Below are 15,936 nucleotides of genomic sequence, written 5' to 3'. Positions count from 1 at the left end.
TGCTTAATGTAGTGTTTTTACATTTGGATTTGTGCTCAGGAAAGTCATAAAACCTTGCAAAGCTAGGGCCAGTCGGCAGGGGGGAAATCATTGAAGGAGGTTGGAGGGGGGAGGGCTTGAAAAATTAGGGAGGTGGAACGGGGCCAATTAGTGTGCCCATAACAGTCCGAAGGGAAGCTGCAGATGAATCTTGGAGAGCTCAGCTCATCAGCACGGGAGGCTTCGTGACCAGCAAGGCCACTTTTAATCAACTTGCAGCTGAGAGAGCGAGGTCCAGAGAGAAGGGTGATGGGGTTGGGGGGCTGAAAAAGAGGGAGCCAGAGGTCTGGGTTCAAATCTGTGCAACATGCAAGGGGATTTAGACTCTTGAAATCCAAGCCTGAAGAAATGGGCATTTGGGTACTGCTTCCTACGTGCCAGGCACTGTTCTCCGCAAGGGCTAGTCCATGATGTCTTCATGAAGCAAGTACTCTTCTTATCTCCGCCAGATAGATAGATATTATGGTGGAGATGGCCTTGGGACCAGGACTCCCTCCCATACAGTCTAGCTGCGGTTTTTACCCTTAGCTTGCTACATTTTGCTGCGTTTGAATCCTGGCTTGGTTCCTTATCAGCTGTATTATCTTGGGCAAGTTACTTCACCATTCCTAGCCTTGATTTCCGCCCCAGTAAAATGAGGACAGTAACCCTGTCTGCCTATGGTTGTGGTGAATCTTGGGAGAGAGAAGGAGCATATGGAAGTTCTCTGCAGGCGTGATGTTTGAGTGTTTACCATCGAGAGAGGAGCAGAGTGCGGGCCTCTGATTAGGACAAGAATTAGTATTGGGGTATTTTTGCTCCTTAGGTGGGCAGCACCTGTGTTGGCACGGGGCCCACCTGACAAAGAGATCCTCTTCCTACCTCCCACCTCCCCGTCCTCCCTGGAAGAGGGAGCGTCAGCCCCATGTGCCCCCCTCCTCCCCTCCTGCCACACTTTCCCAGTACAAGATGTAACTGAGCCGTCAACAACACCTGCTGGGGTGTTCGGGACTGGCACAGCTTCCGTCTGGTGTGGCTCTCTTGAGCGGAGCAGGATCCAGCACCTCCTAGAACATCCATCCATTCAACAAACCTTGATTTTGCACCTACCACCTGCCACCTATTGCTCTCAGCTGGGTGGGGTGGTATACTCATGACCTCATAGAACTTTCCAGTCAGGGCAATGGGTCAGAAAGAAATTCTAGCAGCTGGCAATGAATGTCATAACGAAAAAATTANAAGAGATGGAGCCTGAGGTGGAGAGTGGGGTCTGGCAGGACCTCTTACAGGACCTCTTGAAAGAGGCTGTCTTGGAGCAAAGGCCTGAACGAAGTGAGGGGATGGGGCTAACAAGATCTGAAGGAAGAGTGTCCAGATGGAGGAAAGGACGAGTGTGGCTGTCTTAAGGCTGGACAAGTCTGATGAGCTCCAGCGACACTAAGGAGGAAGAGATCGGAACAGAGGTAGGCCAGTGCCAACGGTGTGGGGCTCACAGATGGTAGAAAGGAGATTGGTTTCTATTTCAAATGCAATAGGAAGCCATTGGTATCCTGTTGCCAGATAAAATATAGGATGGCCAGTTAAATTTGAATTGTGGATAAACCCTGGATAATTGTTTAGTTTGGATGTAACCAGGCATCCTGTGTTTTTATTTGCTAAATATGGCAACCTGACATCAGTGGACTCACCGCAGGGGCCCGCCGTGTGGAGAGTGTTGGCTGGAAGGAATTTTGCAGTCGGGGGACCAGGGAGGAGGCTGTTGTCCCCCAGACGGAGGCGGGGCTGGTCCAGGCCAGGGTGGCCCGAGGAGGTGCTGAGAAGTGTATGGATATATTGGACGCTTAGGAGACTTGGTAACGGATTGGATGTTCCAGGGAAAGAGGGGACCGCCCGCAAGGCTGGTCCTGAGCTTCTAGTTCCTTGAGAGTCTACGGGGTCAGCTGTAGACTAAGTTGCCTACTGTTTACCTGAGCTCTTGTTGAGCTGAAGATTGAGGTGCCCCAGAAAAAGCAGAGCAGTTTGCTGTGTTTTTCTGCGTTTGTTTTTCTGCGCAGTGAATTTATATGCACTCTGCCTAGACAGGTGGGTTGATAGGTGCTGTCATAGATGAATACATCATCCTGTGAGCGTTTAACCTGTGCCAGGCCCTCCGCTCATTGCTCTCCACGACGGTCTCCTCTTCTGTGATGCCCCCACAACCAGGTGGGGTCGTGCTGGGCTCGTCCGCAGCTTACAGCCCAGAAGATCGAGGGCCCGAGACAGTGCAACGAGCATGCTACTTGCTTTATTGGCGTCAGGGTTATTTCTCTGTTCCCTACCGTGTCGTGGGCATGTGAGTACCACACCCGGAGTCAGCCCTCGGCAGCAGTGTTGTTGCGATGAGAGACCTCTCCTAAAGCTGTCCAAAGCCTCAGAGCCAGAATCAGAGCCCAGCTCCGCGACTTGATACGGCAGTGTTCTCAGTCTCGCATGGGAATAAAGACCACTTAGGGGGTTTGTTCCAAATGCATATTCCTGAGACCCGTGCCTAGGGGTTCTGGTTTGCTCAGACCAGGCGTGTGGCCCAAAAATGTGCTTTTGAACAAACCTCACCGTTGAGTCCGATGTCATTTTTCCTTTACTTGCTTTGAGAAATGCTATGTGATTTTGCCTCAGTAATGCCAAACAGAAAAAGCCCTGTTCTCCCCAGATGGCCCAGTGGGGCATGCTGGGATGCCATCATTTGGGTATTAGGGATGCAATTGTGAGTGTAGCATGGGTTACTCATATTCACATTTTCAGGGCTTTCCACATGTTTTTAGCAGATGCTTCAGGGAAGATCTGCATTTAGTGTTTCAGGCAGAATGGGTTCCGGTTTCTTCTGCATGTTGATGCCCCCTGTCATTTACTCAGTACCTCCTCCCACCCCTGCCCACCAGGCTGCTTTTACCCTTCTCCTGTCCAGGACTGAGCTGGATGCGCGCTCACCCCTCCCCATGTGCACATTGGGCAGAGTTTGGATTGGATACGTTTTGGTGACGTGCCCGTCCCGAGGGAAATCTCTGCTGGTAGGAGCTTGGTGAAGTGTGGTGGTTCTGCCCCAGGCACCTGGGAGTCCTCCATATGGAGGTGATGTGCGGGCCTCAGAAGGCTATCGTCCAGCACCTTGAAGGAGTGAAGTAAAAAGCTCCAAGCCGTGGCTGAGAAGGTGGGAGGGTTGGGGGAGAATGGGAAGAATGTAGCTGTGGGAGGGCAGGCAGGGTCGGAGAGGCATCCTGGGTGAGTATAGGGTGCAGGGAGAGGATAGCATTATAGAAGGAGGTCTCTCTGCCTCTTAACTGCACTTAGTGGGCTTGGCAACCCATTTCTCCATCCCTGGGTGTACTGATGAGGATCTAATAATTAGCGTTATAGACACAGTGAGCTTGGCCCTGAAATGCCCCAGTTCCTCCTGGGGTTCTGTGTAGCCGTTACCTGTCCCCAAATGGGCCACCCCCTTGCTAATAGGCACTGCCACTCAGGAAACGAATGAAACACCAGATGAGTCTTCAAAGAGAAAGGTTCTTGAGGGGTCCCCCGTGGGTTTTTCTCCTGTACCAGTCTTGTTTCTTGAGGGTGGGTCATGCCCCGTGGGTGCCAGGGACGTGAAGGATATTATAACACATGGGGAACCCGGGGCCAGTCTCTCAGTCTTTGCTCTCTTGTTGGCCTCGGTAACCATATCGTGGTTCCCCTGTGTTCCGTGTGAATTTGTCGTCACCGTGCCCGTGGCGGGGAGCTTGGGCAGAGAAGGGGCCAGATGCCAGAGAGCATGAGTTCTGGGGAGAGGTGTCCTAGAACACTCCTTCCCTGAACACATTCCACATTCACTGGCTGTCCCAGCCCGCGGTGATTTCTGACGCTGCTGACTTAAGGGCCAGCGCATTTGGTACTAAATCTTGCTTCGTGTCTTATTAAAGAGCTGCTCACCATAAAACTGTTATGTTAGCTCGGAATGGTTTGCTCTCCCTGCCTCCCCACCCTCCTGGCCTCCATGCCAAGGGACAGCCTTCAGCCAAGAGCATTCCTGCTGCTGTCGCCTGCTGTGACCACCATTGCTAGTAGCATGGAGGTGGCTGCCACGACCTAGACTTGGGAGGGGGGGCCTTACCTGCAGTGAACCCTTGGTTCTATTCTGGTACCTCTGGACATTTCATCACCGGTCCCTGCTGCTGTCCCGGTGGTTACAGTCCACCTGCTGGGAAAAGAGGCAGACATAACAAATGGTTCAAATACGATGTCCACCGTTTAGGAGCTGTGTGACTTTGGTACCTTGCCTGACCGCTCTGTTCCTCGGTTTCCTGTCCTCTGGAGATAAGAATAGCATAGGTCTTATGGTGTTGTCAGGGCAAAGTAAATTAAAAATGCAGAGTGCTTATTAGCACAGTATTGTTATGGAGGAGGTTATCGCATGTTCCCTGTTATTATTTCTATCACTGTTGTCGTGGATACTCTTACATAGTGGGCTGGTGCCAGGAGACCTGGCATTGAACTTGCGGCTCTGCTTCCTGCTGCCCGTGTCACTTCGGGCTGCGGACTGGCCTCCCGCGTCCCGGGGAAATCAAACCACACGTCTCCGGTTTTCCTTTGGGCTCGGCTAACCCAGTAGCAGGCATGCGGCGGAGTGCCTGGCCCACAGTAGGCGACACGCTCGCCGGCGTGTTTTCTGCGAGCTTCTGTTATACGCCAGACTGTGCGTGCGTGGCTGGGGATCCAGCGATTCAAAGACACACGGTCTCTGGTTTGAAGCAGCCTACTGTTTCCTGAGAACACGGATGTGACCGGAGCGGAGTTTGTACAAAGAGATAATTGCTGAAGTGGAAACTGGCGTGAAGGGCAGCGGCAGAACCCGTTGAAGACGAGCTAACTTCTGCCTGTGGGAACCACCAGACTTCCCACGCATGGGTGTTAGAGGGGACCTGCGAGGGGAGTGGGGCTGGCGGCAGGGAATGGCACAGGGTGCTTGGCTGAAGGATGCGGGGGAAGCGTGGGAGCGGGGAGAGGTGCCGGGGCCAGCTTGGTCCGTGTATCTTTCGGGGCCGAGTTTCTTCATCTTCAGTATCTCGCCATCCCTTTCCCAAGGAACACTGTTTTCACAGCCCCCCTGTGTTGACGTAAATAATTTACGTTATAATATTATCTGCATGTGTGGGGCGCCTGGTGGCTCACTTGGTTGGACTCTTGATTTCAGCTCAGGTCATGATCTCAGCGCCGTGAGATCAAGCCCCACCTCAGTTCCTTGCTCAGCATGGAGCCTTCTTAAGATTCTCTCTCCCTCTGCCCCTCACCCTGTGTGTGTGCTCTCTCTCTCTCTAAAAAAAAATAATAATAACAAATACATACATGTGACACTTGGTACAACCTCTGTGTAGAAGTAGCTTGAAAGAACTAGAGTAAAAGCGTGACAGATTTATATGAGATTTCCAGCACAACTGCAACATGAACAAAAGTTATCAACAAAAATTATCAACCCGATTCTGATTTCAGTATGTCGGGGGATGCGGTGTGCTTTCCCAGCATGGCCGTGGATCGCCTCACCGTGGCATAGCACTCGGAATGCCTGTGTGCCCCATGCTGGCTCGTTTTTGCTGGTGACTTTCCTCCATTCCCACCCAGAGAGCCCCAAACCGCTTTGCACCAGGCTTGTGGCCTCTGTGTGGTGCATCATTCACGTTTCTGGTCTTTGCCTGCCCCTCTCGTTAGCTCGAGGCCGTTGCAGTAGTAGAAATCCATATTCTGGCATGTGCTTAAATTGTCCTGCTGTACGCCAGGTACCATTCTGAGAGCTTTATGTATGCAATCTGATTTAATCTCCACCACGCTCCTTTGGGGTGTAGGTATTATTAGTGTTCCTATTTGACAGGAAGAAGACGAAGCACAAAAAGTTTCAGTCCCTGGTCTCAGGACCCACGTGTAACAAACTACAAAGCTGGGATTTGAACCCGGGCCGTCTGGCCCCGGACCCAGCTCCACGCGGCTGCAAATTTGAATGGACTTTGCGACTCCTCTTTTAGTAGCTAATAACTAATGACCCATTCCTACTAGTTTCTGCGTGTGTTTAGGGGTTGACAACTTGCTGAAATTTAATATTCAGGGCAATGCCGCCAAATAGCAATGCTATTTGACAACTTCAAGATATAAATCTACCTTAAAGATGTACAAGTACAAATTATGCAATTTGACTTTTAAGTGCTTTTCCAGCAATATAAATAATGAAGTGTGTTGGAACTGGCAGGTATAGTACATTAAATTGAGTGCAATTAAAACACTGTGATATTTTTAAATTAACAAGAAAAAAAATAAGTGGCAAAACGAAGAAATCCGAATCTGTCCTTGCAGCCTCCGCCAGCTGATATAACTGGGCGGGTGATTGCAGAAGGTATTAGTAACATTTATGCCCTGGATTTCAAGTGCAATGATACTCACATTTAACACAAAGAGCACTTTGATTTCGCTTCTGCGTAACAGGCAGATGACATTTCCAACAACATCATCTTTTCAGTCTTTTTTTGAAAGCAGATGACAAGAGGGTATTCTGAGAAGACATCTGAGTTGAAATAATGACTTGCCTTTTGGGTAATGTCTCAATGAGACATCTGAAAGTCAGGATTCTCTTTGCTAGACACAAGAAGAATCTGTATCTTTCACACTCATGGGTGGGCTCTGCCCTTTCCAAAAGCCAAGAGTCTGTTCATTGGGAACCAGGAGGATCGCACAACTGTTCAGATTTTTTTTCATGCCTCCCGAAGGCTTGATCTGCGTGGGGTGAGAACTGCTCTCAGCCTGTAGTTACTGTACAGCTGGACAATACATGTTTGTTAAAGGTCTCCTATGGCCTCACCCTCCGTTCGGGGGTTAGAAAGGTGCAGGCAAGACACCACGGATTTACTTTATCATAAACATACCTGTACCTGTGCATTCACCTGTTATCCCTAGAAGTAGTCCTCTCACTCACCTGTCCACTTACTCCTGGTCCTTACTACCCTTTATCAGGGTTCAGAGACTCCATGGAAATCCCAGTTTCTGAAACCGGGTGTGTGGCCTACAGCACATTGTTTTGGGTGGCCCAAATGGGGACAGTGACCAGCTTTAGAGTGGAATGTAAATTCCTGATTTTGGGGTCCCCGTATATTAGTTCGCTAGGGCTGCCATAAGAGCACACACCGATTGGCTTAACAGAAATTTCTCTGAAGTTTTCAGGAGGCCGGAAGTGTAAGATCAAGGTGTTGGCAGGACCGGGTTCCTCTCGGCTTATGGCAGCATGACACTAGGCTTTACATGGCATTCTCTTTGTGTATTTCCAAATTTCTCATTGGATAAGGACACCAGTCATATTGAATTAGGGGCCCTCTCTTCTGTATGATCTCATCTTAACTAATTACATCCACAACTACCCTATTTTCAAATAAGGTCACCTTCTGAGGAACTAGGGCTTAGTACTTCGACATATAAATTTGGGGGGTGAGGGGTGGGCACACAGTTTGACCCATACCAGCCTTTACACCAGCAAAGTGGCTGGCACATAGAAGATCACTTCATTCACCCATTGTTATTCATTGGATATTTGACTATGTACTTTGTCAGGCACTGTTGTAGACTCTGGAGATAAGACCATGAGCAAAACAGAGTGCTTGATCTTAGGAAGGTCCTATCTTAATTGGGGGAGCTAGATCTTAAATTAAAAAAAGGTCAAGTAGTGGTGTGTGCTAGGAGGAAAAGTGGGAGGGCAGATATAACCAGTGATGTGTGCCACGGGCAGCTGTTTGAGATGGAGTGGTCAAGGCAGGTGTCTCAGACCTGGTGGCATTTGGGCCCAAACTTCCCTGAGCCATGAGGAGATCTGGAGAAATTGTGTTCTGGACAGAGGTGAAGTGCTCGGTTGCGTGTTAAATATGACCTGTCACTAGGGTTCATTTAAGAAGGTATTGGGGGGGGCGGCATGCCTGGGTGGCTCAGCCGTTAAGCGTCTGCCTTCTGCTCAGGTCATGATCCCAGGGTCCTGGGATCGAGCCCTGCATCGGGCTCCCTGCTTGGCGGGAAGCCTGCTTCTCCCTCTCCCAGTCCCCTTGCTTGTGTTCCCTCTCTTGCTGTCTCTCTCTGTCAAATAAATAAATAAAATCTTTAAAAAAAAAAGTATTTGGGGACGGGGCTTATTTTTGAAACAAAAGCATTAGGGACAAGCAGTTGGGGTAAGTGCATGGTAGAACCCTTAGAATCTGCTGTCACCTTTGATCCGAAGGTTTGCCTGGAAAACCATTTCCGGGGCCCCTCTCCCTGTTCGAATCTTAGTTTCCTGGGGTTTCAAAGAAACTCCAAGTCTGTCAGACCTTCCTCCCATCTGTTGCAGAAATGAACCTCCTTTTCAACATCTCCAGTGGGGCTGTGCATTCAGCCCTCTGTCGAGCCACCCCTCGTGTCTGTATAACTAGTTGCCCTGTTTAAGACCTGCTACTCCGTTGCTAGACAAGCAGCTCCGAAATCTAGCTCATGGGCCCATGGAGATCCTTTACTCTGCTTTTTCTCTTTGCCCAACAGCCTATGTATCCTCCTTTAAGTGTTTTGTGCCCTAAATCCATAGTTCTGAAGGCTGACTATATGGTAGAACCATCTGGAGGGTTCTGTAAAAGGCCAGTTCTCAGATTCCAACCCATCCCTGCTCAATTGGAGTTGTGTGGTAGGCGCCTGGCAAATAATATATAATACGATATGTTTTTTACAAAGCTCTACGATAATTCTGCTCTTAAGAATCACTGCCCTGAAGCATCGATACCGTTTCCCCAGTGGTCAATTCTTTTATTAGAGCAACATCAAGAACAGGGAGCAATGGGCATGTCCCCTCTCTTCCCGCTGCAGTGTCTTGGGTCTCAGAGGCAGAGCTTTCTCTGGCGGGCCTGGTCCTTGTGGTCGTTGCGAAGTGTCCTGCGGCATGGTGCGCTCTGCTCAGATTCCTGAGGGAAGATCACATAATAACCACGCTCTCCTCAGATCTCAGCACGTCATTAAGAAATGTGGAGAGATCTGGGTCAGCTTGGAGAAGCAGAAAAGAGAATGAGCCGGTTCTAGGGCTGGTGCTAAAAACAGAACTTGAGCACAAATTTATTTTCTCGTCACGTAAGGACCATTCGGACCGAGAAATCAAAGGCAATGAGCTTCCCTGGTAGGGGTCTCCATATTGAAATCTCACACAAAGTGGAGAATTCTGGGCCGTGCCTGTCATCCCTCCTCCCCCAGATGCCTTGTGTATGCATTCAGGCTATCGTTTGTACTGAGTAATTCCTGCGGGTTCAGACACCTCGTTGCACCCATTAGCAGCTCCTGTTAGAAATTACTGCCGGCTTCCTTAAACAGGGGGCCCTTATTTCCGTTCTCGTGGCCCCCTCCACACTGCCCTCCATGGGGATAGAAAGCAGCTTCCCACAATTGTTTCATAGTATCCCTTTCCATAAAATGCGAACAGCCGCCTCCTTTGTGTTTTTGTAGTTTTGCATATTGGGTTTCTCATCTATAGGATTATTTTTATCACTCTCATTTGGTCTCACTCCAAGTCCTGCATATTCTTCCTGAATTGAGTGAACACATCCCGCTTCCCTTTAAGTAAATTTTTGATTCCAGCCTGGCTTTGTGCTCTCCCCCAGCCTGGGTGCTGATTCTCTCGGATCGCAGGTCCCAGTCATCCCTGCTGCGCTGGGACACGTGTTGAGGTATCTGCCTGTCTCTCTGACAGCTGGCTTCCCCCTGTGGCTCAGGCGTCCCCCGTGGGTTTGGGCCCGCAGGCCTGCTCCATGCCCGGCCGCAGCTGGTTGGAAGGCATGAATGCGGTTGTGAACCACTCCTAGTTCATCCCCGTGCTGACTGGTGACCCAGCCGGATGTCCGTCCCAAGAATCAGACAGACGGACCCTGAGCCTTAGCTGCAGGCCTGGCACAGGAGGGGATGACGTCAGCACGGTGGTTGCAGTCTGGCAGGTGTATGTCCGCGTGTCAGCCAATGTTGTGACTGTGGGCCCCCGTGAGCCAGCAGAGGCCAGCACCCGGTGCAGCAGGGGAACAGTGCAGAACCCCCGAGGAAAGCACAGATGAGAGCCCCTCAGGCTTCTGAGAGAGATGCAGAGAAATAGGGAGATGAGGGAAGAGGGAGGGAGAGGGAAGCAGACATGGAGAACTAACTGCCTTGATTTCCAGTGGGTTTCCTGTTCCCACAAGGCTCCGAGTACTTTGTTCCTGCACAGTTCCCATGTGTTTCTGGTAAACTGTTCTTTTTCCAGTTGGACCGGTATAAGTGCATTTCTGTCTTTGCCCCTGAAAGATTGCAGACTGGATCCCCCTTGGTGTGGTCACCTCTTGAGGACCATTTCCGTATCTTCCTCGATCCCCTTCCCAGCCCGATTGATCCCCCGTCTGAAGTTAGCCACACTTAGCCACAGGGTACGGTGAAAGTGCCTGAACACGAGGAGCCCCCCCAACGCCTGGACCTGCCCCCGGCTCTGCCATCTGGACGCCCCTGTGCAAAAATTGTTTCAGGTCTCTGAACCTCCATTCCCTCTTTGGAAAAATGGGGATAAATGACATTCGAGTCACAGAAGTAGAGTTTTGTGAAAACTAAATAAAATTCTGGGGAACATTTAGTTTTAATTTCCCTCCTTGTGTGATACTCTGTGTTACTACTCTGAAGGATGGGAGAGAAGACCTGTTCTTGGCCTTCGGGGACAGGGGTTGGCATGGCGTGGCCTTCAGCTCGAATCTGGCTCACTGTGTGTTTCTGTAAATAAAGTTTTATTAGAACACAGCTTTATGTACCATCTGTGGCCACTTTTGAGCCACAAGGGCACAGTTGACCAGTTACAACAGGGACCATCTAGCCCAGAAAGCCTAAAATATTTACTGTCTGGACCTTTCTATGACAAGCTTTGCAACTCTTGTTCAAGGATCTTACGGTCTCCGTGGGAATTAATAAAATAGCTTTCTAAGATTCGCGCTGTGTATTGTAGACTTCAGCTTTTTAATTTCATTATATAGCTCTGGTCTTTGAGATGTATTTTGGCTTTTCACTTGCCTAGTACATTTTATACTATTCTCCCTTCTCTTTCACTGTCTTTATAAACCACATTTAGATAGCTGGCAGTCGTTTTCTTGCCTTTGATCTGTACCTATGTGAGGTGCGGATTTGACCCACTGGACGTACTCTCTTATATGCAAAGAACTACATACAAGCAGTGCCCCTCTCAGAGGATTCTCCCACCTGTAACTGGCTGGCCCTTGCTCATTTGGTTTCATCTCCAGGGTCTGGTTTCTTTTGGGGGAACCTCAGAGCTGCAACCTGAGTTTCTCAGCAAGTGAATCTTCATGAGCCACTTTTTGATGTTTTATGCAAAAATATCCTTTGTTACCAAAATATCACCCTACAACTTCTGCTGGTGTCTGTAATGCATAAAAACATAAAACGGTCTTTTGGAATAAGAATTTACATAAGCATTAAAAAAAAAAAAAAACCACCACCAACCCTAAGACTCCAGGCTTGCTTGCCATGGTTTGATGAAAATCTCGTGGATGTTAGAGACAGATCTTTGTCCACACTCCGGCCCTTCCACAAGCTGAATTCACCAGCTCAGTTCTCTCTAAATAGAAATTAGAGTCATTGCCCTGCATAATACGATCCTTGCATATGTGTGGTGGAAGGGGCAGGGTAGTGGTCTTGGAGACTTATTTAGAGACTGTGCTCTTAAATCCCTCCAAGTATGGTACCATTTATTCTGGAACTTCCTAGGATCAGAAGTTTTGAGAGAGCATGTTTGCCAAGGCCTTTGGGTCCTGTTGCATCAGGCAGCCCAATGCCTGGAGCCCCCCCTTTGTTCATGCTGCCACACACACGCTGGCCTCTGTCTTATTTTGGTGTGTGTGTGTGTGTGTGTGTGTGTGTGTGTCCAGTTTTCCAAGTACACCAACCTTGTTCTCACATTATGGCTTCTACTTCTTATCTTCCTGTTTTGAATGTTCTTCTCCCTTTTTTGCCTGGTTCTGTCTCATTTTTCAGCTCTTGGATCAGACCTCGTTGTGTCAGGCATGGCTTTCCTGCACCAATCCAAGTTGGGTTCTACTATCGTGAGTTCGTTAAGTAAGGAAATGACGATTCTTTGAGAGCTTACTCGATGCTGGTAGGTATGCTAGGTGCTTCAGATAGAATGGAATAAAAACCGTGTCGAGGCCATTCTGCCCAGTGAAATAAGCCAGTCGTAAAGAGACATTTCGTCTGATTCTGTGTGACACGGTCCCTAGAGGAGTCACTTTCATAGAGACAGAAAGTAGCAGGAATGGGGGACTCGTGTATGGGTACAGACTTCCAGTTTTGCAAGAAGCAAAAAGTTCTGGAGAAGGATGGTGACAGTGGCAGCACAACAATCCGAATGTACTTACGGCCACTGAATGCACACTTAGAGATGGTGAAGGTGATGTGTTTTGTGTGTTGTTTTACCACAACTGAAAGTAACTTAAAAAAAAAAGGAATGGGTCCAAGTGGATCAGTTGGAAGGCTGCTGAAGCCATAGGGGAAAAAACCCAGCTGGGAGTCTGGCACATAGGCTTGTTGGGAGGGATGGTGAGAATGGGATTGGCTGGAGAGGTGACCTAGGAGGTGAAACAGCTGGGACCTGTGGCTGGTTAGTGAGGGTGTGGCTTGACAGTGATGGGGGTGTGGCTGGTTGGCGAGGGTGTGGCTTGGCAGTGATGGGGGTGTGGCTGGCTAGCGAGGGTGTGGCTTGGCAGTGATGGGGGTGTGGCTGGCTAGCGAGGGTGTGGCTTGGCTGTGATGGGGATGTGGCTGGCTAGCAAGGGTGTGGCTTGGCAGTGATGGGGGTGTGGCTGGCTAGCGAGGGTATGGCTTGACAGTGATGGGGGTGTGGCTGGCTAGCGAGGGTGTGGCTTGGCAGTGATGGGGATGTGGCTGGCTAGCAAGGGTGTGGCTTGGCAGTGATGGGGGTGTGGCTGGCTAGCGAGGGTGTGGCTTGGCAGTGATGGGGGTGTGGCTGGCTAGCGAGGGTGTGGCTTGGCAGTGATGGGGGTGTGGCTGGCTAGCGAGGGTGTGGCTTGGCTGTGATGGGGGTGTGGCTGGCTAGCGAGGGTGTGGCTTGGCAGTGATGGGGATGTGGCTGGCTAGCGAGGTGGTGGCTTGGCAGTGATGGGGGTGTGGCTGGCTAGCAAGGGTGTGGCTTGGCAGTGACGGGGGTGTGGCTGGCTAGCGAGGTGGTGGCTTGGCAGTGATGGGGATGTGGCTGGCTAGCGAGGTGGTGGCTTGGCAGTGATGGGGATGTGGCTGGCTAGCGAGGTGGTGGCTTGGCAGTGATGGGGATGTGGCTGGCTAGCGAGGTGGTGGCTTGGCAGTGATGGGGGTGTGGCTGGCTAGCGAGGGTGTGGCTTGGCAGTGATGGGGATGTGGCTGGCTAGCGAGGTGGTGGCTTGGCAGTGATGGGGATGTGGCTGGCTAGCAAGGGTGTGGCTTGGCAGTGATGGGGGTGTGGCTGGCTAGCGAGGGTGTGGCTTGGCAGTGATGGGGGTGTGGCTGGCTAGCGAGGGGGTGGCTTGGCAGTGATGGGGGTGTGGCTGGCTAGCGAGGGTGTGGCTTGGCAGTGATGGGGGTGTGGCTGGCTAGCGAGGGTGTGGCTTGGCAGTGATGGGGGTGTGGCTGGCTAGCGAGGGTGTGGCTTGGCTGTGATGGGGGTGTGGCTTGGCAGTGATGGGGGTGTGGCTGGATGGCGAGGGTGTGGCTTGGCAGTGATGGGGGTGTGGCTGGCTAGCGAGGTGGTGGCTTGGCAGTGATGGTGGGTGTGGCCCTGTTGAGCCTGGGCTCCTGGGGCTCAGGCTTGCCTATCCAGTGGGGACAGTAGCCAAGACCAGGGAATCTTAGTACGGTCCCTCACAGCACTTTTTACTAATCACACTTAAAACGAAGTAATTAATTGGGCTGCTATTTGTCTTCCTGGTTGACTAGAAATCAGACCCAAATAGCTACCATATCTGCTTTCTTCACTTCATGTCCCCGGCACCTAGCATGAGGTCTTGCCCGTTATAGGAGGTGCTCCACGTTCCATTTGTGAAATGCAAACGATTTGTGGTTTATCAGATCTACCTTTCCATTAGCTGATTTGGTTCTTAGGCTTATTTCTAGTGTTAAGGTTTTAGGGATCAATTAATAATACCCCTGTCTTCCATGTCTGAGATGAGAACAGAGAGGCATGGGACCAAGCACAAAGAGATCAGAATACCACTTTTTGTTAAAACTATTTGGAGAATGAACGTGTCTTAACCAGGTAGACTTACTACCTCACCCAAATTAGACCGTCTTAGCAGCAAAGTAAACATCAGGTTCACCCCTGGGGACCTGTGGCAGAGGCTTTCCACAAGCTACGGCCTCGGAAAGAACAGGAAAGCATGGCCAGGCTGAGTATGCGCAGTCTTTCACGCAGATGCGCGGTCAGATGTACGCTCCTCTTCCCTAGGAAGGAGGAAGTGGCAGGTGCCGTGAGAGACCAGGATTGCTGTGCTGGCCGGGCTCACTCCTCTGCGGATGGTGCACAGTGAAGTAGAAGGGTTAATAAATGCAGTTCCTGCTGCCATTTTCAGAGCGAATAGGTTTTTCTGGGGAAGATCTTGGAACTGGCCAAAGTCCCTGACCCCCTGACCATTTTCTGTCCTATATAAGAGCGTGTATGAGATGCCAGTGGGGTCTTGTCTCCTCTGCTGTGCGCTCATTCTAGGATGGCCTTTACAAAATCTCTCTTCGTTGTTCTTTACTCCGAGACCCAGTGGATAGGGTGATTTTTAATTACTTAATACCCTGCTGTTTTCTGACTTTTGGAACGGCGAGGGAAGTTGGGTCGACATGGCCAGTTTAACTTTAGGTTGACACAAGTTTTTCTCTGCCTGGTAAGAAATTTTTCTTATGCACAACATTTTAAAGAGAATGTATCTTCACATGAAATGTTTTAGTAAATTCGTTTACAATATTCTTTGGTTTATTGTAAAATATATCACTCGTGCAGATAGGAATAGCATTCTTTAAAATCGTAGTACTTTAGAGAAATGACAACATACATTGTCTCAGCATGCTGAATGTATCAAACACTTGAGGTGAAGCAGGTCAGATTTCACCAGATAGCTCTTTCTCTTTGAATCCAAAAGTTGTTTTAGGGATTAGAGGAATAAGCAAGCGTAAGCTTTGGCACCAATGTAGAATGAGGAGAGGGGGTATTAATAGCCTGCCCTGTGAGAGGTTCAGAGAGACCCTAGATTCACTGTAGGTTGACTAATTTTAGGATGTGAAACCCACATATAAATGCTAGGTAACGGTAACTTTTGTTTTGCAAAGCGTTTTACACTTTACAGTGTGATTTTACTTAGGTTCCGTGGATTAGGTAAAATTGCAAGCCCCGCTCTGCAGAAACTTGATGGCTTTCCTTGGAATTGGTCTGGTCTTCAGCAGACCTCACTCCTCACTGTGGATGCAACTGTGTGGTACCCACAGGATGAGCTGTGGGGTGCGGATGTTCAGAGACCTGGGGAACTCAGGTGGTATTATGTTCTGTGCAACAGGGAAGTTTAAAACTCTTGTGGGTCCCACTGGCCTCAGAATGAAGGTCAGGTTCTATCATGTGCCTCCAAGACCTTCTGTGATCTGCCCCATCCGTCTTTTCAGCATCTTCCTTCCCCGCCCCCCACCCCTTGCCCTCCGTGCCCCAGTCATATGAAAATCTTTTACGTCCATTATAAGCTCCGGTCCCTTCAATCTCTAAACCACAGGTTCTCATATTTTTTCATTTTTGGGGGTCCTTGCTCTCACCTTACCCACAGGCCAAATGAAATCCCAAACTATTCAGATGATTGTTTATGTCCTAATGATTTAGTAGATGTT

At 49.8% G+C, this 15,936-nt stretch overlaps 1 protein-coding gene across 2 annotated transcripts in view; it reads left to right on the top strand.

The window, feature by feature from the left end:
* The window catches only part of LARGE1 (LARGE xylosyl- and glucuronyltransferase 1), a 379,220-nt gene that overhangs the window by 59,814 nt on the left and 303,470 nt on the right, over nt 1-15,936 (top strand). The gene's annotated exons all lie outside the window — the stretch shown is intronic.

Source organism: Ursus maritimus, unplaced genomic scaffold (genome assembly GCF_017311325.1).
Source record: "Ursus maritimus isolate PB19 unplaced genomic scaffold, ASM1731132v1 scaffold_21, whole genome shotgun sequence".
NCBI classification, from domain to species: Eukaryota; Metazoa; Chordata; class Mammalia; order Carnivora; family Ursidae; genus Ursus; species Ursus maritimus.
This window is presented reverse-complemented; position numbering and strand designations above follow the sequence as displayed.